The following is a 19782-nucleotide window of genomic DNA, read 5'->3' on the forward strand; positions in this document are numbered from 1 at the left end:
GCCAGTACTCAGGGCGGAGGCAGCATGTGGAGCCCTTTGCCCCCCATGCCTAGAAGCTGGACCCACTGCTGGCCGCTTCCGGATATCAGTGCGGTGTCGGAAAAGGTAGGCACTAGCCTGCCTTAGCTGGGCAGAACTACCGATATGACTTGTAACATCCAGGTCAGTAGTGCTCACCAGTGCCTTAGATGCCACGATCCAGTAGTGGGTCGTGACCCACGGTTTGAAAAACACTTCCTTAAATGAAGCCAGGGGACTTCAGTTCTTAATGGTATTTTAATTTAATCCATTCTTGAAAGGGAAAAAGAGAGCCCTGGACTTGGGTCGTGGCAGGTAAATACTAGGGCTGCCGATTAATCGCAGTTAACTGACACGATTAACTCAAAAAAATTAATCGCAGTTAAAAAAATTAATCATGATTAATCACACTGTTAAACAATAGAATAACAATTGAAATGTATTAAATATTTTTGAATGTTTTTCTACATTTTCAAATATATCAATTTCAGTTACAACACAGAATACAAAGTGTACAGTGCTCATTTTATATTATTTTTATTACAAATATTTGCATTGTAAAAATCATAAACAAAAGAAATAGTATTTTTCAATTCACCTCTGACAAGTACTTTAGTGCAATCTCTCTATCATGAAAGTGCAACTTACAAATGTAGGTTTTTTTGTTACATACCTGCACTCAAAAACAGAACAACGTAAAACTTTAGAGTCTACAAGTCCACTCAGTCCTACTTCTTGTTCAGACAGTCGCTAAGAGAAACAAGTTTGTTTACATTGTTTTATTTTTGAATGCAGGGTTGGTTTTTGGTTTTTTTTTTACATAATTCTACATTTGTATGTTCAACCTTTATGATACAAGTACTGTAGTGCAAGCTCTTTATTAGGTGATTTGAAAAATACCATTTCTTTTGTTTTTTACAGTGCAAATATTTGTAATAAAAATAAATATAAAGTGAGCACTGTGTACTTTGCATTCTGTGTTGTAACTGAAATCAATATATTTGAAAATGTAGAAAACATCCAAAAATATTTAAATGAATGGTGGTATATTAGTGTTTAATAGCGTGATTAATTGCAATTAATTTTTTTAATCACTTGACAGCCCTAGTAAATATACAAGAAACTATTTTTGCTATTGTTTGAAGATGTATTTATTTCTAATTCTAAATGTGTGGGTATTTTGTCAATCTGAATTTCATCTTCTTCTCCTTCCACCGATAAGGGCTTGATCCTATGCTACTCAGAACAATGGCAGTATTTGCACTGACCTGATTGGGAAATACGATTGAGCCTTAAATCCCAAGCAATTGAACTATCTATAGGGAACTCTGCAGGGACTAGGAAGGAAGGGACTTCATCCCACTTACCTGCAAGCAGATAATAGGACTATAATTCATTCAGGGTCTTATCCAAAGCCCATAGGAGTCAATGAGGATTTTTCATCGATTTCAGTGGGTTTTCAATCAGGCTTTCACTCTATACATTGGTATAGTGGCTGTGATCCCTTAATTGGGGACTGTGAACAACTGGATCTGTAAGTTTGTAAGCAGGATCTTTTATCTGCTTGCACCCATAACGCTTCCCTCTGTAACAGTTTAGGTGGGGCTGGTGTGTAGCCCTCATTCAATGGAACACAAGGCATACGGAGAGATTCCAGCCTGGTGCTCCAGCCTGGTCTTTCAACACCAGGAAGGGGCAGTATAGCAGCCCAGTGGCCCAAGGAACACCTTGTGCAGATGCTACATACCTATGTGAATATTGCCCTAATCTTTTTTAAAATTTTGAGTAGTATGACTTATCTTCTCCCTAAACATGCTTTTTTAGTTTGCTTTTAAAAATACAAAGCCAATGTAATTTTATATGCAACTCTGAATCAAATGGAATGCAAGATAAACCATGTACATATGACTAGTGTTCCTGGATGCTACAGTAATACAAATAATTAATAATCTACACTGTAACTACATTCTCTGTGTATCGGGGGAAAGATGACATGGATAATAAGCAACTGACTGCTAAACACTATCTGAAAAAAGTGATACATGCACATATTCGTGGTGAAGCCCTGATTTTCATAAGATGTACTTAGGAACATGAATCCGATCCAGTATGGCAATTTCTATGGTCCATAGTCCAGTTCTGTCTAGCAGTGGCCAGTGCCAGCTTCTTCAGACCTTAAAGATGCAAGAAATCCCACAATAGGCAGATGTAGTACAGTCTGCCCCCATGAAGGTCTCATGCTAATCCCTAATAATAAGAAATTGGCTTAAACCCTGAAACATGAAGTTTTATCTTCCTTCCAATACTTGTTCCTTCTATTGGCTATTATAAAAAATCCAAACCTTTTTATCTCTTCATGTGAAAGTCTTTCTGTGCCCTTGACCACTTTCATCACCCCTCTCTGAACCACTTTTATCACCCTCTAATAGCTCTGAAATAGCAGAACAGAAATACATAGATTACCGTATATCCTTGTTCATAAGCCAAATATTTTTGGTAAAAAAGTGACACATCAAAGAGCGGGGGTCGGCTTATAAATGGGTCTACACCAAAATTTGATGATTTTAAACTCTATGGAATCATTGAATTGAATATCTAATACATTGTCGTTTTGTTTACCTGGAGAGTCTGCAGCCCCTCAGTTCCCTGTAGCCTCAATTTGCTGTTCCCAGCCAATGGGAGCTGCGGGAAGTGGCTGGGAACAGCAAACCACGGACACTGGGAGCTGAGGGGCTCTGTGAACGCTCCAGGTAAACAAAATGTCCTAACAGGCCAGGAGCCAAAGTTTGCCAACCCCTGAAATATAGGATTGGCTTATGAAAGGGTCATACAGTTTTTGCTATTTTTACCTAACCATCTTGGGGGGTCTGGTTATAAACAAACGGGCTAATGAACGAGTATATATGGTACTTAGTCAGCTAACATTGGGAAGGTGTGGTTTTCTTGTGCAAGGCACAGACCAGCTGTAAATGTCCCAAATAATGTGCCTTCCTCTTCTTCTCTTGGCAGAGAATCCCATGGTCTTTTAGATTTCACAGTTTTCACTGCTAGAACATTTTTATTCAGACAGCATTTTCATTTGCTTAATGTCATTCAATTTCTCCGTGAGCCACCCTAAACAATTTCATTCCCTCCTTGCTGTTTGCCTCCTCTAAATGCTTATCTGCACTTACATAGATTTTTTTTTTCCAGATGCAACTCCCTTGTGAACTCTTGAGTCATGAAATTCATGAACATACTGAGAACAAAGAATGACGCCTCCTTAAGGTTGATGGTGGTGGGTATCACTTCCTGGGTATCTGTGTGGCCTAAAGAAAACTTCTGCTAGATTCAAGGGTTATTCAGACTACATGTTAACCAAGCTAAAGGCATTTTGTGCCATAACTATATAATAGCTTTTCTTTGCAAAGTTTAAGAGTTGTGAGAATGAGCACATTTTTAAGCAGGCTTTGATTTAAATTTAGGGTATCTGTAAGTAAATAAATAATTATGGACTATGAAGGGCATACTTTGCCTCCGCTCTGTCAACAGAAGTCTACATTTCCCAAAACCTATTTCATGTCTCAAGTATAATACATCAATTATCTCAAAAAAGACATAAGTATCCTCCCAGAGTATTTAAATTTGCCCAATTTCAGTTCTCCTTTGAAAGCCACACAGTGTGTCATGATTCCTACCATTTCATGATCAATTAGAGAGCATGAAATCCTTCAATTAATCTTTGCCATCCAGGAAACAAATCCACTGTTTACATTTACCCTATAAAATGGATATAATTTAAAATTTAGAATGGCCTATGGCAATAAAATATGGAAAACCATAAACATCATCAAACATAAACCAAAAGTGATGGCTTCAGGAAAATGACACAGTTTATCCGGTGAAGTGAAACTTTCAGCTTTTATTCTCGGCAGGTACAATAGGTTTCTTCTAATTAAAACAATTATTACTCTCCAGTGTGAGATAAGCACTACCCCTCGCCTGCTGTAATTAAGCCCTATGCTATAAAGGGATTGCTGAAGAAATGGAAACTGGCTCTTTTCTAATCACATACTACTATACAACTGCTGCAAAAGCAATCCTGGGATTTCCAGGGGGCTTACTTCCAAATGTATTACCAAAATACTGGTATCATCCTCTCTTCAGTAAAGCTCATTTGGAGTCTGTAGCACTGTGAGGTGTTGTGGGTGATGTCTTGTCAAGGATACTTTGTCATGCACCTCTTGTTGATATATCATACCTATTATTACATGAAAATTCTAGCCTTAGGAAACGTGGACCTGATGTTCTTCTCACGTAAGTGTAAAACATGAGTAACACCATTAACTTCGATGACATGACACCAGTGTAAGTGAAAAGTCTTAAATAAAAACCCTGCAAAATATAATAGTGGTGACAAAATATCCACAGCAATATATTACTGCCAAAACTACCCCCTTCAGGTTTGTGTGTCAAGCTGTAACCTGCCAAATGATGTTGCCAATGAAATGGCTACAATAAAATGTGGGACTGTTATAGTGTCACAGTGAATTATTCCATTCTAAGTAGTGTTGAAAAGGATCTTCTCCGAGGAGCTAGAATATTGAAATTGAGATTCTCAGCTTGGGCATGTTTTACCCAAGTACCTTGTATCCAGAAAGAAGATATCAATTAAATTTGTGTTTAGTTCAAGTAAATACGTTAGTACTGTGGATTCCATGATTTAGATCATAGGGACGGCACACTCTTTAGATACTGGAAAGATCCTTATTAAACTAAGGATAGATTAAATCCAGGATAGATTAAATGCTGATATGTGAACATGACTGTACTGCGATGAGATTTGCTCAGTACTCTAATGGGAGCTGTTAGTGTGCTGCTAAGGAACTTGCAAGGAACTGCTCCAAAAAGGCTATATGGTATTACACTAGCACTGGACATTTTTTTGGAATGTGCATTCCCATTACACTTTCCTTAACAAAAATAGAGCTAGCACCTTGAAGTACTCCAAGGTGTTTCTACTGGAAGGGTATCCAATAGATAGGAAAACATAGGAATTTTCATATCACGTCAGACCAGTGGTCCATCTCACTCAATGTGTTGTTTCTCATAGTCAGAGATATACATGGGGAATTTAAATAGCTACTGAGGAATCCATTGTAGATAAGATAGTGTAAAACCCAGTTTGTATAACCTGACAATCAAATCTCTCTGCTGCTATGTGTGTGCCATTGGTCCCCTTAACAGTCATGATAGCAAATGTTATAAATCAAGGACTATGTCACCAGACAGACCCAGAGCACTGACCTCTACGCAGCTTAATGCTGGGTGTGTCACTGCCTCATTTATAAACTGAGACAGTGATTTCAGCAAATTGACTCCTGTTATTGTGGGCTGCAGGAACCTGCCCTCTGAATCTAATCAAATTATTTATCAGTGTGCCAGAGAGAAGTGTCCTCTTGGAGATCTGCATTACAAGCCCATATTAGATAAAGTTGTTAACGTGACCTCTAACTAGCTATGTTCTTCCTCCCTCTGCTGTGATATGTCACTGGGATGTTTCTGGAATTTCAAATTTTGACTGATGTCAAGAAAAAATTACTGTTAACTTTGCATTTAAGAAAGGAGATTCACAAATACAAATTAACAGTACATCAGTTATTTCAAACTCTGGTCTTGAATAAAGGGAAAGAGAGGCTAATGTTTTCAATAAAGTTCTAGTTATATGAAAGCATCTATACTCACATAAAGCATCTCAAATGCCTTATTTCCCAAACCATGTTAATTTCCCCCACCATTACTGAAAATGACTATATGCTGCACTTGTGGATATCCCTAAAGTTGGCTAGTAGAGGATTTGCACCATTGCTTCCTCAGCAATTAATGTATTACCAAGAGGAAAGGGGCTGAAAGAATGACAAAACCTGCTCTTACTTGGTTTAAAAAAAAAAATCCTATGAAGGCCAGACAAAATATGTGCTGATGTGGGGTGCTGTAAAATGATTGCTATGTAGCTAAAAGTCACTACTGCCACTACGTAGGAGTAATGCAACCCTTCCAAATTTGAAATACATTTTTATAGCAACTTACACCATTATTTATAGTTTATGCTATTAATATCTATTTTGCTTCAAACCATCTGCCAACACTGAGATTTTAAGAAAAATGAGCTTCTAAAAATTGTGTTCCAAACAGCAATATCCCACCCCTGGCTGCTGTCTGGAAGAAGTCAGTACAGCACAATCAGGCAGCCCTGTAACTTCCTACTTTTGGACCTCTTCATATCTTCATCTGAATTTACCAATTCATCAAAATTGAAACATTTTGTGGAGCATGTTCGATTTCAGTGATGTTCTGATAGAACTCTGCCTGCCAGCCCGGTGTCTGTCAGGAACCTGCTAACTCACCTGCCCCGCTTATCACCAGCCTGGGCTTTTGGGTTCATGGCTGAAGGGCATCCTGCCAGTGGACTGCCCTGGAGTGGGGATCCATCCCATTTCACAGAGAACTTCTACATTTTTGGTTTTCATTCCAAATTGGAACAAAACCCAATTCTGAAAGATCAAAATCTTCCAGGAAATGGAATACCTTCTCTGCCCAGCTCTAATAAATACACTAAATATTGTGCGGCACTCAGATATTATGGTGATGGGCTGCGTATAAATACTTTAGATATTATATGGAATAGAATAGCCTTCCTGTACTACTTCTGCAAAGGATGCTACAGGAGCAGCAACAATGGGCCTGATTCTCCACTGCCTTGCACTTTGTGTAGTCACTTGCTGACAGATCAGGATAGTAGCTATTTACCCCCACTGTGCACAGGTGTAAATCATGACACAAGGTACATGGTAATAGGGACTCAGGCCATGAGCCAGATTTAAATGGGGGTTAATTGGCTAATTAAGCTCGATTTGCAGAGGTTTTGCTTCATTCAGCACAACAGCAGCAAAAACACACCAATGGATCTGACCTATTATGTGTATTGAGTCAGCTAAAGCCTCTAGTGAAAAAAGCAACTTGTAACCCTTGTAGTGCTGTAGAATCAGTGCTGTTATGGGTGCGTTATCTGGATTCTATTCCTGCATGCACAGAAGCAATTCCACTTTCTGGACTGAATCCTGACTTTCAACACCTCTCACCGGTTTTACACAGGCGTCAATCAAAGAATTTGAAGAATATGGGATTGCCAAAAAATTAGGGTTGGCAGGTGTCCGTTTTTTGACCAGAACGCCTGGTCGAAAAGGGACCCTGGGGGCTCCAGTCAGCACCAGTGACCAGGCCGTTAAAAGTCCAATCAGCGGTGCTGCAGGCCTAAGGCAGGCTAGTCCCTACCTCTCCTGGCAACGCGTTGCACCCCGGAAGTGGCCAGCAGGTCCAGCTCCTAGGCGGGGAACGGGGGGTACACAGGGCTCTATGCACTGCTCCCACCCCGAGCACCGGCTCCACACTCCCATTGGCCAGGAACCACGTCCAATGGGAACTGGGGGGAGGGAAGGTGCCTACGGGCAAGAACAGCTTACGGAGCCTCTGGCCCCCCCACCTAGGAGTTGGACCTGCTGGCCAATTCCAGGGCACAGTGCAGTGCCAGGACAGGCAGGGAGCCTGCCTTAGCCCCACTGCACCACTGACCAGGAGCCACCCAAGGTAAGCCCACACCCCAACCCTGAGCCAAAATCTCCTTCCACAGCCCTGAGCCCTCTGCATACCCGGAGCCCCCCCTGCACCCCAAACCCCTCATCCCTGGCCCCAGCCCAGAGCCTCCATCCCCAGCCCAGAGCCCACACACCCTCCTGCACCCTAACTGCCTGCCTCAACCTGCAGCCTTCCCCTCCCCCCCCCCACATTCTGAATCCTTCGGCCCCACCCCCCAGCCTGGAGACCCCCTCCTGTACCCGAAACACATCATCACCAGCCCCACCCCAGATCCCACACCCACAGCCGGAGCCCTCACCCCTCCCATACTCCAACTCCCTGCCCCAGCCCGGAGCCCCCTCCCACACCCTGAGCCCCTCATTTCATAAGAACATATGTTCTTATTTCTGGCCCCTCCCTGGAGCCCACACCCCCAGTTAGAGCCCTCACCCCCTCCCGCACCCTAACCCCCTGCCCAGCCCAGTGAAAATGAGTGTGGGTGGGGGAGAGTGAGCCACCGAGGGAGGAGGAATGTAGTGAATGGGGGGCAAGGCCTTGGGGAAGGGGCGGGGCTAGGGTGTTGGTTTTGTGCCATTAGAAAGTTGGAACACTGCAAAAAGTAACTGGGCAGAATGTGGCCTACTGAGGCCTTACTGTAATAGTGGTGATGAAATCAGGAAGAATATAGATTAGCTTGTGATATCCAAAACATTTTGAAAAATTGACCTTTGACCTGAGTACTTTAATTCTTTTCTCCAGTCTGTTTTAATTCCAAGTTAGGTTGATCAGGATATTAACAGGTACAGAGGAAATGACTGAAGGAAAACAAGGGTTTTGCAAGAAACAAAGTATTGCAATCTTTGGCTATGATCTTATCAGGTATAAATTAGTTAGAGTTTGATTAGTGCAGCTCTTGAGATCAGATCCATCAGAAGAGTTTCAGTGGGCAATACTTTTCCCTGTGAGCCTGTAGGGAAACAATACTAATTTGTTGATCACAATGTTGTCTTTCTAATCAGATGACTTGATCATTTGTGATCTTAAAAGTTATCATAATAACAATTGCAAGAATAGTAGGATTGTAAGCTTCAGTGTTTTGGACTAAATTCTAAGTCTGATCACAGTGGTTTTTTTCCCCTGCCAGGACTCTTGTGTAGAATGATGGAGACATTTATATTTTTATTAATACCATATCTTCCTCAGTTTACCTACTTGGTATTAGCTTGCCTGTCTGCATGGATTTACCTCATGCATAAATCGGTGGAGGCTGTTGGGGGGGCAGGGAAAAGGGACAACAGGAAATAAAACAATGACAAAGATATGGGAGCACCAGAGAGAATACCAAGGGTCTTCAAAGAAACAGTGGAGGAGATATTCATAGATTCTAAGGCCAGATGGGACAATTGTGATCATCTATAATGACCTCCTGTATAACACAGGCCATAGAACTCCCCCAAAATAATTCCTAGAGCATGTCTTTTAGAAAAACATCTCATCTTGATTTAAAACTTGTTAATGATAGTGTATCCACCATGACTCTTGGTAAATTGTTCCAATGATTAATTACTCTCACTCTCAAAAATGTACACCTTATTTCCAGTCTGAATTTGTCTCGCTTCAGCTTCCAGCCATTGGATCATATTATACCTTTCTCTTCTAGTTTGAACATTGCATTATCAAATTTGTTCCCCACGTATGTACTTTATAGATTGTAATCAAGTTACCCCTTAACCCAGGGGTCGGCAACGTTTGGCACGCGGCTCACCAGGGTAAGCACCCTGGCGGGCCGGGCCAGTTTTATTTACCTGCTGACGCAGCAGGTTTGGCCGATTGCAGCCCCCACTGGCTGCGGTTCGCCGTCCCAGGCCAATGGGGGCGGCGAGAAGCGGCGCGGGCGAGCGATGTGCTGGCCACGGCTTCTCGCCACCCGCATTGGCCCGGGACGGCGAACCGCGGCCAGTGGGGGCCGCGATCGGCCGAACTTGCCGCGTCAGCAGGTAAATAAAACTGGCCCGGCCCGCCAGGGTGCTTACCCTGGCAAGCTGCGTGCCGAACGTTGCCGACCCCTGCCTTAACCTTATCTTTGTTAAACTAAATAAGTTGAGCTCCTTGAGTCTATCACTGTAAGGCATGTTTTTTAATCCTCTAATTCCCATGCCTTTTCTCTGAATTCTCTCCAATTTATCACCATAAGAAAATAAGAATGGCCATACTGGGTCAGACCAAAGGCCCCTCTAGCCCAGTATCCTGTCTTCTGATAGTGGCCAATGCCAGGTGCCCTAGAGAGAATGAACAGAACAGTGATCATCAAGTTATCCATTCCCTGTTTCCCATTCCCAGCTTCTGGCAAACAGAGGCTAGGGACACCATCCCTGCCCATCCTGGCTAATAGCCATTGATGGCCCAATCCTCCATGAACTTATCTAGTTCTTTTTTGAACCCAGTTATAGTCTTGGCCTTCACAACATCCTCTGGCAAAGAGTTCCATAGGTAACTGTGCGTTATATGAAAAAAAATACTTTGTTTTAAAACTGCTGCCTATTAATTTCATTTGGTGATCCCTAGTTCTTATGTTATGAGAAGGAATAAATAACACTTCCTTATTTACTTTCTCCAAATCAGTCATGATTTTATAGACCTCAATCATATCTCCCTTAGTTATCTCTTTTCCAAGCTGAAAAGTCCCAGTCTTATTAATCTCTCCTCATACGGAAGCCATTCCATACCCCTAATCATACCCCTAAACATCCTTCCTAAAATAAGGACACCAAACTGGATACAGTCTTCCAACAGCGGTCATACCACCCATGCCAAATAGAGAGGTAAAATAACGTCTCTACTCCTATTCGAGATTCCCATCTATTCATCGAAGGATCACAGCTCTTTTGGCCACAGCATAACACTGGGCATTTACATTCAGCTGATTATTCACCATGACCCCCAAATCTTTTTCAGTCATTGCTTCCCAGGATAGAGTCCCCCATCCTGCAAGTATGTTCCTAAATGTATAAATAAACATTTAGCCATATTTAAATGCATATTGTTTGCTTATGTCTAGTTTATCAAGCAATCCAGAACACTCTGAATCGGTGACCTGTCCTCTTCATTATTTATCACTCCTTCAATTTGTGTGTCATCTGCAAACTTCATCAGTGATGATTTGGAGGGGAGGAGGGGGAGGGAGTTTCCAGGTCATTGATAAAATTGTTAAATAACATAGGGCCAGGAACCAATCCCTGTGGGACCCACTAGAAACTTACCCACTCAGTGGCAATTACCCATTTACAGTTACATTTTAAGACCTATTAGTTAGCCAGCTTTTAATCCATTAAATATGTGCCATGTTCATTTTATATTGCTCTATTTTTTTAATCAAAATGTTGAGTTGTACCAAGTCAAAGTATATTAAATCTCATTTAAAAAAAAATCAAGGATCTATTTTCCATAAATCCATGTGGATTTACATTACCATCCTTTAGTTCTTTATTAATTGAATTTGGAATCAGCAGCTCCATTATTTTCCCTGGGATTGAAGTCAGATGTCAGCCCTGGTTTCACCCAGAGAGGGGTGAAGGTAGCACAACCTACTCCAAACGGGCCTAAACCACAGCTTGTGAGAACTCTTGTTGTGGCTTTTATCAGATAAGATTCTCTGCAGTTCCCTCTCTTTTAAAAGAATCATTATCATGTTTTACTGGCTACTGAGTTCCTGTCCAAAAGAGACTGCACTTCAGTGGTGGATGAAGTGATATCCAGACATGAAGTCCCTGAGTCTCCAAACACTTAGGGGTTGCCTAGACAGAGAGGTGCACTAGTTTAACGAAAGATGTGAATTTCAACTGATTTACTTTAACTGAAATAAGGAAGTTCCACAGTTTGAGAATGACTTATTTCATTTAAACTTAAATAGGTTTAGACAGGCTTAAGATAAACGAAAACAAGCCATAGTTAACATGAACTAAGTATCCACACAGGGCTTTGAAGTAGCTTAACTAAAGCAGTGCAAATTTGTGTGTAGTCAAGGTATTAAATATGTAAGTTTTAAGTATGAGCCCCCTTTGGAAAATGGCCCCTTACATCCATAGTACCCTTCTTTGTTTAAAATTAGTGCATGTATATTGGTAGCTCTCCAGGCATGGGGTCTAAAGCATAATGCACTTTACTATCCTTTGGGAAGGATTGTAATGTAAATGTAAATTATTACCATTTATTATGAAATTGTGGCATGAGATTGTGCCTGAACTTCCCTATGGAGTTAACTAGCACGTTATGTAGCGTTTAAAAAGATTTTCTGCAGAAAACTCCTGCTAAATCCCCAAAGCCCTCTTTTTGTCCGCCTGGCTGGTCAGCCATTCCGACGGCCCCAAGGAATATACCTTTTGTATTTTTTTAAAAGAGCAAAATCAACCAAAACTGTCTTTCCAGCTTAAAAAAATATAAACAATTCTCTTTTCCCCACAGACACAACACAGTAAGAATGTTTCAGATTGTGGAATATAGTTATAACTGTGAGGAAGCTCCTGTCACTTTCATAGGTTTTGAATGCTTATTATGTGACACCACTGCTCACAAACTGCGGGACTTGTTTTGCTGTTCTGTGTCTGAGTTGAAATAGAAGTCTTCTATATGGAAGGAAGCTGGAGGGAGTCTGTGGGGGGAAGACACCATAAAAATGGCTTAATAAGATAACAGTTCTAAGTGAGCAACATTTTCCCCATTTTCTTTTTTATTCTTCTCTGATGATAGTGACCAGCTCCTGGTGCCTTCATAAGCCCTTTGTATCACTGCAGTGATGCAAAGAGGACTTAAACCCCCTTAAGGAAACTGCTGAAGATTCCTGTTAGCAGATGTAGAGCTGGAGGAGTAACCAGCTATGCTGCCTACACTCTCCAGCAATGAAGAGGGTGTTCTGGGGTGGGGTCAAGCTCTGGGGGTCTAGCCCTGTAGTTGGGGCAGGGTGGAATGGTTATGTACACATGTAGGGAATCCTCATGATGCATAAGAATTATAACGATTGCAGGGGCAACAGCATGACTAGACACCACCAACATGGGGACTATGTTCTCAGATTCACCGTCTCTGAGATACTTGCATTATATACAAATGCAATGTTACAGAAGCAAGCTGTCCAAATTCCCCACCAAGCCATAATGCAGAGCAGGTGCCAGCTCATGCCAAAGCCCTAGGCCTCACTGAACACTTACAAATGCATAGCTGAAGCCAGTCATGCTTACCTGTGGGTTAGCATTATCAATATAGATATTAGATGTTAAATTGATATGAATATGTTTAGTGTTTAGACTTTATAAAATGCTTGTAGGATGCTGCATGTATTGATCTCATTTATAACCTCTATAGCCCATGTGTTGCTGGCATAGAGTGCCCGAGGAAAGCAACAGCGGGGTTCGTTGCCCGGTGTGCGTCGCGCCAATGAGCACACCAGCGTGGAGAAGCAATCAAAGTTTATTTGAGATCTCAAAGCAGTGCAAGGAGACTTGGCACGTCTCAGATCAAGCACACAACATAAGCAAGTTTTCTCTTTTTATACTTTACTGTAACTAAGCTCTTCCCTCACCCTCTTTCCCCCTTTCACCCTCCCTCCTTCTATAATAGTTATATTAAGCAGGTAGTAATTACATTTAAGCAGTTAAGTCATCTTGGCAGCTATAAGTCTAGCTCATTAGTAACTCTTTTTTGAACCGTTATTTTGTCCTTTTCCCTTTGATCTGTTATTTTGCCTTTCAGCCAGAAGCATGCAGGCCTTATTACTATCGGCTTTATACTGGTTTGAGCGGTGTTGCAACTGATAACTGACTATTACACATTCCATTCTCTGTTGCTGGCTTGGTAGGTCAATTAAAGTTCAAACATGGAGGAGCTTTGGTTCATTTAGGCCTAGTGCAGGAAGGTTTCATCGACACTCGTGGTCTTCCACCCTCCCGAGTTACCTAGGGTTATGTCTAATGACACCAACACATGGTATAAAGGTATATTGAGTGTTTGCATTAGAAACCTCTGTAATTGTGTAACTCCCCAAAGAGGGAAAGAAGCACTACGGTAAAGTGTGCAAGATGGCCCATTGAAGGCAAATAAGACATTGTGTAGCATTAAAGGAGGGCGGCCCTGTTGCTTGCATTCCTAACTCCGTCCAGGAAGGGGAGACCTACAGATAAACTCATCCCATCAGTTTTGGACTCTGGAGTGGAGGGGATAAAAATCCCTGACAAAGAGAAACTGAATCTTTCATGCTGTCTGGACTCTGAGGGGCAAAGATTCCTAAATGTAAGCAAAGAGATCCCCGTGCTACTTGGCATGGGTTAGCCCTGAATTGCCAGGTGACTACAGCTCTGTCACCTTTTGAATCATACACTGAAACTCATTTGTGTTGCTTGCTTTAACCTGTAAATAACTCTCATTTCTTTTTCCAAGTCAATAAATCCTCAATTCATTTACTATAGGATTGGCTACCGGCGTTGTCTTTGGTGTGAGATCTAAGGTACAAATTGATCTGGGATAAGTGACTGGTCTCTTGGGACTGGAAGCAACCTGAATGTGGTGTGATTTTTGGTGTAAGTAACTATTTATCACTACGTCCAGCTTGCCAGGGTGGCTAGACAGGCAAGAGTGTCCAAGGGGACTGTCTGACTCCATGGTAAGACTGTTACACTGATACAGGGGTTCACATTTGTTACTGGGTTGATGAAGTCTATTTATAGAAAATAGAACCAATTTGGGGTGTGTGCCCTGTGTTTGACAGTCTGTCCTGTGGTAGACATTCACAGTCATGAGCCACTCCAGACAGCATGAAAGCATCTATGTCAGCGATGGGCAGCCTGTGTCCCAGGGGCCGTATGCAGCCCATCAGGGTAATCTGCTGGCAGGCCACCAGAAAGTTTGTTTACATTTGCATGTCCGCCCACAGCTCCCAGTGGCAGTGGTTTGCCATTCCCGAGTCAGGTTACCACATCTCTGGTACAGTATCTGTGCTCCAAAAATTCAGGATTTTTTTCTAGTCTTTGGCTACCAATCTTTTTCCAAACCATAAGGTTTTCAGGCCACTGACTTAACCCAAGCATTACCAGATAGCTACAGTTTCTTCTGGGTAGGTATTTTGCTTGACTCCCACCCAATATGGTTCACCCTGCTGACCACTTCATCTGGGCTTCAGGTTGCTGTCATGTAGGATCATGATGCCACTATATAAATCAAGGGTACACCCACACCTTGAATACTGCAGGCAGCTCTGGTCACTCCATCTCAATATATCATAATTGGAAAAGGTACAGCTAAGGGCCACAAAAATGATATGAGGAGAGATTAAAAAGACTGGTACTTTTCAGCTTAGAAAAGAGATAATTATGATAGAAGTCTATAAAATCATGAATGGTATAGAGAAAGTGATAAAATATAAGAATCAAATTAATATGCAACAGATTTAAAACAAACAAAAGCAACTACTTCGTCACACAATGCATAGTCAACCCGTGGAACTCGTTGCCAGGGGATGTTGTCAAGGTCAAAAATATAACTGGGTTCAAAAAAAGAGTTAGATACATTCATGGATGTTAGGTCCATCCATGGCTCTTAGCCAGGATGGGCAGGGATGCAGCCCCATGTTCTGGGTGTTCCTAAACTTCTGATTGCCAGAGGCTGAGCCTGGATGTCAAGGGATGGATCACTTGATAATTGCCCTGTTCTGTTCATTCCCCGTGAAGCCTTTGGCCACCGTCAGAAGACAGGATACTGGGCTAGACAGATCATTGTTTTGACCCAGTATGAGGGTACTTACGATGCCATGGATTTAGTTTAACATTTCAGATTTAATTAGTTTATAAGAAAATGCAAGATAGTTTAAATAAAACTAAACATATTTAAGACATTATTTTATGATGTATACATATCAATTTATTTTTTGTGTACTGTAGCTTTAAAACATAATAAGTCTATATGCTAATAGACCAGGACTACGAGGAGTTTCAAAATGGAGAGGCCGAGGGCCACTTTGTCCTTTCTCTCTTGTGGAGTTTGTTCACCCCTCCCCTCCATTATTTACAGTAAGTCACCAAATTGAAAGTGCACATTTGCCTCTGCGTATGGAGAAATATAGCACATTCCTTTTATCGTTACTAACACATTGTCAGATAATAAACTGATAGTCTTTAGTTTAAGTAAAATTAATGACTGTTTCTTGTAATATAGGGTTCATCACAAGCTTTGCTCATAAGTTTACACATCTGTGGAAGAAGATAAATCAATGAGGGAAAAGAGCCATCAAGGGAAAATCATGGCCTGTTTCTCCCTTCCCCAAATGTGCACGTTTGGAGAGAAATGCCACCAGAATGAGGTTCAGGATGAAGCAATGGTCAGTCCTAAACCAGTGGCACATTTAAGGTAGTGCATTTTATGACATTACAAAGTTAAAAATTGAATATTCATACCACTGTAAAACAGATTGCCATCTTTCCAGTGTGAAACCACTTGCTCTGAAAGGTTCCTTGGTGATCAGACTTCAAAGTTGTGATGTCCATGTAGAGAAGCATTTTACATCATTTTTAGAGGTGTGGACTTATTACTAGAGCAGGCTGAAAAATGATGACATTTTTGCATGTTTAAAAAACAACAACTGGCCAGGTTTACTATTGAGATCCCTACAGTTGGACTTGTGGTGAAGGGACACAACATAATACCAGTCAAAATACTTTAACAGTCTAAGACAGTTTTCCTGTAAAATGTGGCATGTGTAGAATACATGATGTTGTGGCGCAGTGTTAAGATTTTAATTGGTACTTATTTGGAATGACCCTTGTAATTCACTTGCGACTTCACTCATGAGTAATTCAGTCATTTCATTACTGGAAGAGACATACTCTTAAACTGAACAGAGATCTCTGATTGATAGTATTTTGCTCCAATAGACAGAAGGCCTGATTCAACTCCAAATGAGGTTAGTGGCCGAACTCTTACTGACTTCACTGCTGCAGAATTGAGCCATGGTAATGACTCCCAACAAATTTTAAAATGGGATTCAGAGGCCATTACATTCTCATTAAGGTATTTGCTTGGGAGAAGAAACAGGCTCTGAGGGAGGTCACATTAATGTTTAAAAAATAATCTTGTATTATTGCAAAATAAAACCAGTTTGAATATTTAAAAATTTAAGGACAGAGTTTGATCCTGTTATTCATGATGAGTAGTGACTTACTACTTGAGTATTCCCACTTATTTCAATGGGACTGCCTGTAGCATAAGGTACTACTCGCTGTGAATAAGGGTGATAGAAACTTCCCTTAACGTAGGCTGCTCAGCTTTGCCAATTAATCATTGTCCTTTTCACTATAAATAAATGTTACAGTGAACAAACTATTCTAATTTCTATTTGTTCTTCTAACAACTAACTAAATTATATTAAAGCAAACAAGGAAAATCAAAAAAAGCATGTCACCTGTATCCTTTTCTAAAGTCATGTGTGTAATTATGTTGGATCAGACAAACTAGGTACAAAATAGTACAGGAATGCCATTCCCAAAGGACAGAAGAGAAGATCCAATTCAGTACAACATGTAATCTTATCCCTTGTCTCCTTAAGGGATCTTTGTGTAATGATTGCTGAGTGGCAGCAAACAAAGCCCTCCTACATGTCTGTGACACAGTCAACAGCTGGGTAATTAGGGGGCATCATGCTGGCAAAGAAACTGTAATCTATAGAACAATAACATTAAGAAAGAGTCAACATCCTGGGGACTTTGCCAGTAATCTGGGCACTATAATTGCTATAATTAAAAGCAAAGCAAAATTTGCAGGAAAAATAGGTCTCTCATCTGGTGTATTCCTGATATAACTGGAAAGGAGATTGACATTTATCAGACCGCTTTAAGTTCTGACCTAAAGCAAAAAAAAAAGAAAAGAAAAAAAATTGGCTAAATATTTGGATGTCTATGTTTCCCTATCCTATGCCTGTTATTTTCATAGACACTACCTTCAGTGTAATTATCATACCATAGAATGAAGCTATGGTAATGCCACAGAATGTCCATGGGAGGAGTCCAGGTTAAAATCTAATGAGTGGAGTACACATGTTTTGTACAACAAATACATTGTTAGCTAATACATGTATGTTAGGTGTTGTACACACTACATTAATAGGTGTTATGTGCACGGTATTCATATGATATAAATTATATACATAGGTGTTGGAAAGTTATACTAACTGAATGGTATTATGCATTTCCCATAATTCAGTTCACTTATGTCAAGATATATTTATATCCCACAATACCCTGCAAAGCTGAAGTCAGCTTTGGCACTGGAAAATACAAAGACATGAATGTTCTGGCTTGGTACAAGGTTGGAAGGTATCTTCACAGGCTGATAGTACCTGTAATAAAACCAAAGATGAGGAAAGGTACCAGACTGGTATGAAGTGGTGGGTTAGAACTCAGTGACATATAGAAAGCCTTTTAACTCATAATCGGGTCCAATATGAGGTGCTTTTGAATGCATATTTCAGAGCATACCTATGTAAGGTGAACTGCATGCTGCAAGACCACAGCTTCCCAGAGGGAGTGACGTGTATATTTCCTTTTTACATTGTACTACTTTGTCTTTAGACAATAACCTGACTAAACTTGGTTATTTGGTCCGTTGAACATTTTTAACATTGCGCCACAAGTGTAGTCAAAATCAGTTAGCTACACTGTGACTGTAACTGTGAACAAAGAGGCTAGTGCTTTCCTAATAACAGTTTTCCTTCATGCGCTCCTGAACGTAACATAAGTGGCTTAGTATTTTTAGAGATACTGATGCTCGAGCCAATATTTACAATCTTTACAAGCCACTTGATGATGGGTTTTTGAGGCAGGGACAACCCACAGTGACAAGAAAATAGAACTTCAAGTTACTGATCATCCACTCCATTGTCACAAGAAGTGGAGGAACAAAAGGTTAAAATATGATGTTATAGTGGTTCCTCTTTCTGGAGCAAAAAATGTGTTTTCCATTAAAATATGCTTCCAGTAAGCTTTAGCTAGAATCCCTAGTTCAGTTAATTAAAACTCCATCTTACCTACCACTCACCAGTTCTCCTTCCCAGCTTCAACTCCCTCATTTCACAGCCCACATTTTTCTTCTTGTGTAGGAGTTTCCCGAGCTTGTTTAATGCATATGCATCAGTGTTGATAGTTTATTCCCCTGAGTAGTGATCAGTGTTGATAAGTATCCTCTGCAGAGCTCTGATCTTTCCCACATCTCCACCACGTCCTCCTCCTTTAGAACTCCAGCTCCCATTCACAGCCCTGCTACCCCCACAAGCCACCCTCATGACCCTGCTTTCTGACATGCTTCCCTCTCCCATCTGCCTACTTCCTACCAGCCCCCCTCTACATTCTCACTATATTCAGCTGTTAAATGTATTATTGTTCATACTTACCAGCACTGCTCCATGTAAATAATGATGGGTCCAAATGCAGGTAGAGCTAAATTCCCTCCATAGCACACAATGGGTGTAGAGGAGCCCCCATGGGTGACCACTCTGTCCAGATGTCTTGGGGTCCCCCCTCCTTAGAACTTTTCTATGGGTTTAAAGCAGCACAGAGAGCATTATGTGGGTACTGTGCACTGAGATGGATTTTACCCTCCTCGTGTAGCAGACCCTTCACCAAACACTGTTTGTGAGACATCACATATTTTACTGTGGAAGTAGCTATAAGGACATTTAAAATTAGTAATTTTAACTCTTCACTTTTCGCTGATTTTAAAAGTTTGCAAATATACTGAGTTTTACATGCAATTGCAAAATTTATTCTACCGTTGATTTCAGGAGTCCAAAAATCTTGCAGTAACTCGGTAAGTAAGAATAGGGAGTGTTTATATTTAAATTGAGTGCATTTAAAGCAATCAGCTGTCCTGCAAGCTCCCCTGTTCTCCAACCTTTGCCTGTGCCATGAGAATCTTTCTGAAAGTCAACATTGTTAACATTCTGTTCAGCCATCCCAATGTTAAACAGCATAGTTTTAATTTCTCTCTACTTCAATATCATATTAAACACAACTGTGACCATATTTCCACTATATATTACACTGCCAAAGCGACAGGAGTTGCAAACAAATTTCAAAGCATGTGGACCTGTTACCTTCTCTGATGGCACAGCAAATC

Source organism: Trachemys scripta, chromosome 1 (assembly GCF_013100865.1).
Source record: "Trachemys scripta elegans isolate TJP31775 chromosome 1, CAS_Tse_1.0, whole genome shotgun sequence".
NCBI classification, from domain to species: Eukaryota; Metazoa; Chordata; order Testudines; family Emydidae; genus Trachemys; species Trachemys scripta.